Below are 3,854 nucleotides of genomic sequence, written 5' to 3' on the forward strand. Positions count from 1 at the left end.
CAAGGGGTGAGGGGTTGACAGTGAAGGGAGGGGTGACAGTGAGGTGGGAGGGTGAGGTGAGGGTAGGGAGGAGGACAGGGTGAGGGTAGGGAGGGTGACAGGGGTGAGGTAGGGAGGGGGTGACAGGGTGAGAGTAGGGAGGGGTGACAGGGGTGGGTGGGGAGGGTGACAGGGTGAGGTAGGGAGGGTGACAGGGTGAGGGTGGGGAGGGGTGACAGGGTGAGGGCAGGGAGGGGTGACAGGGTGGGGGTAGGAGGGTGACAGAGGGTAGGGAGGGGTGACAGAGGGTGAGGAGTAGGGAGGGGTGACTGCAGGGGAGGTGACAGGAGGGAGGGTGAGGGTGACAGGGTGAGGGTAGGGAGGGGTGACAGGGTGAGGGAGGGGAGGAGTGACAGGGTGGGGGTAGGGAGGAGGTGACAGGGTGAGGGTAGGGAGGGGGTGGGAGGGGTGACAGGGTGAGGGTAGGGAGGGGTGACAGGGTGAGGGTAGGGAGGGGTGACAGGGTGAGGGTAGGGAGGGGTGACAGGGTGAGGGTAGGGAGGGGTGACAGGGTGAGGGTAGGGAGGGGTGACAGGGTTAAAGTTGGTAAGGGTAATACCTCGTACACATACCAAACCTTCGGTACGCAAGGAGGCAACATGGCCGGTACTGCACTCGACCGCCTTCACTTCCCCAACTGTAAAGACAGGTACCCATTCACAGCTGGGTGACCTGGGAGGCTGTGGGAGTGTCTAGACGGCGAACCAGTGACCCGTACGACAGGTTACGAACAATGTACCCACTCGCCCACTACAACCCTCCGTAGATATGTAGTAACGTAGCCATAATGAAGGTACAAGGGTCTACACGGACTATAAGGACGGTACAATATATGTAGAATTTGGTCAAGCACAGACAGGTAATAAAGTCAGGTACGCTGTAGTTAGGGATAATACAGAGTAATTTAGATAATGGTAGTGATCAGTGCTCCACATTAAAGGTTGTACGATTGTCCGGGACAGGTGAGCGTCTGGTTCAGTGAGGGGGGGAGCATAAACCTCCTCTTGTGTCCGTCTGGGTGAGCGAGTTCCCCCTCCCCCCCTCCTCCTCCACCCCCCAGCCCCCCCAACCCCCCACATACACCTGAAGAATCTGGAGGAGAAAAATATCATAGATGTTCGTTAAAATTCCTTCCTCGAAATGTAATTGTCAAAATAGCTGGAGTCCTTAACCCCCCTTGAGTACTATATCTTTATCCTTTGAGTACAGTTTCATCCTACTACAGAGAGTTGCCAGTGGGTTGGTATTGTACTCAAGGGGTTAAGTCATCGTACTCAGGGGTTAACATATCCTACTCTATGGACTAATTCGTTGTACTCAAAAATTTTTACTCAAGAGATAAATATTTTATGGTATGATTATTGTATTTTTTACCCGCCAAAATACAATAAAATAGAAGAATTACAATTAAACAAACTATTAATACATCTGTTCCTTGTATTGTATTAAAAAAATCAAATAGACGGACTTATATATTAGGAATTTAACGAGGAATATTAGTAACTCCAAGTAAACAGATAACAACAACAACAATAATAATAATAATAATAATAATAATAATAATAATAATAATAAATGGTTTTGGGAGTATTTTATAGTTACAGATGGAAGATTTATCATTTTAATTTAGTACGAAGTTATTATCTAATGCAGGGGTTAAAACAGTGACCATTGAGGAAGGCAAATACATGATAAATATAACTAAAACACGTGTTGGTATTTGATTCACTTTAATTTATTATACAACAACAATAATAGATCCGGGTTGCTACAATACAGTGGAATAACAACTTTCTCTCTCTCTCTCTCTCTCTCTCTCTCTCTCTCTCTCTCTCTCTCTCTCTCTCTCACAGGCTGCTGACAGTGATTTGCTCTTATCTGGCAGGTCTATCCACGTTCCTAATTGGTTTTATCTTCTCGTGTTAAGTAAATCAACTTGAGCGAGGGAGCATGTGTGTGTGTGTGTGTGTGTGTGTGTGTGTGTGTGGTGTGTGTGTTGGGCCGTTTATACTCCGTTGTGGTCTAGACATAAGTAAAAAAAAACAGCGTGTAAATAATAATGATAACATCGCAGACAGACAGACAGCATTGAGAGACAGACAGACAGACAGACAGACAGACAGACAGACAGGAGACAGACAGACAGACAGACAGGAGACACCAATCACTACCACTTTATACAGACAGGATTGAAACAGCCAGAAAACCCAAACAGACAGACAGACCGATAGCTATGTATTCAGACAGGCATAAGACACACATTTAACCAGGACAGAGAGACAGACAGACAGACAGACAGGAGACGCCAATCACTACCACTTTGCGAGTGGTTCAGCAGGGCAGTAACCGGTCCAGTCAGTACAAGGTGAACCAGTCACTTCTGAGGCTCTTGACTGTATGTCCTCTCCCCTACTGACTGACTGGCTGGCTGACTGGTGCTGTGTTGTGAGGTGATGTTATAGCAGGTGTTGAGGTGATGTTATAGCAGGTGTTGTTAGATGATGATGTTATGATGTTATAGCAGGTGTTGAGGTGATGTTATAGCAGGTGTGGAGGTGATGTGTTAAGGTGTTGGTGAGGTGATGTCATAGCATAGCAGGTGATGTTATAGCAGGTGTTGAGGTGATGTTATAGCAGGTGTTGTGAGGTGATGTTATAGCAGGTGTTGAGGTGATGTTATAGCAGTGTTGTGATGATGTTATAGCAAGGTGTTGAGGTGATGTTATAGCAGGTGTTGAGGTGATGTTATAGCAGGTGTTGAGATGATGTTATAGCAGGTGATGTGAGGTGTGATGATGCCACTATATTGCAGGTGTTGAGGTGATGTCTGGCAGGTGTTGAGATGATGTTGGGTGAGGTGATGTTATAGCAGGTGTTGGTGTGATGGCAGGTGTTGAGATGATGTTACCTTAAGGTGTTTTGAGCAGGTGTTGAGGTGATGTCAGGTGTTGGTGATCATAGCAGGTGTTGAGGTGATGTTATAGCGGGTGTTGGTGATGTCATAGCAGTGTGTTGAGATGATGTTTGAGGTGATGTCATAGCAGGTGTTGTGAGTCATAGCAGGTGTGATGATGTCTAGCAGCAGATGTTAATTGCAGGGTGTTGGGGTGATGTCATAGCAGGTGTTGAGGTGATGATAGCAGGTGTTGAGGTGATGCAGGTGTTTTGAGGTGATGTTATAGCAGGTGTTGAGGTGATGTCATAGCAGGTGTTGAGGTGATGTTTTGTTAGATGAGGCAGGTGTTGGTGATGTTATAGGTGATGTCAGCAGGTGTTGGTGATGTTATAGCAGGTGTTGTTAGGTGAGCAGGTGTGTTGTTATAGCAGGTGTTGAGGTGAGAGTGTGTTGGCAGGTGTTGAGGTGATGTCATAGCAGGTGTTGAGGTGATGTTATAGCAGGTGTTGAGGTGATGTTATAGGTGTTGAAATTGATGTCATAGCAGGTGTTGGTGATGTTATAGCGGGTGTTGGTGATGTTATGTCAGGTGTTGAGTGATGTCATTAGCAGATGTTGAGGTGATGTGTTAGGTGCCGAGCAGGTGTTGAGGTGATGTTATAGCAGGTGTTGAGGTGATGTTATGGCAGGTGTTGAGGTGATGTCATAGCAGGTGTTGAGGTGATGTTATAGCAGGTGTTGAGGTGATGTTATAGCAGGTGTTGGTGATGTCATAGCAGGTGTTGGTGATGTTATAGCAGGTGTTGTTGGTGATTTCATAGCAGGTGTTGTTAGATGATGTTATAGCAGGTGTTGTGATGTTATAGCAGGTGTTGAGTGATGTTATAGCAGGTGTGAGGTGATGTTATAAAGCAGGTGC

Source organism: Homarus americanus, unplaced genomic scaffold (assembly GCF_018991925.1).
Source record: "Homarus americanus isolate GMGI-L3 unplaced genomic scaffold, GMGI_Hamer_2.0 scaffold18418, whole genome shotgun sequence".
Taxonomy (NCBI): domain Eukaryota; kingdom Metazoa; phylum Arthropoda; class Malacostraca; order Decapoda; family Nephropidae; genus Homarus; species Homarus americanus.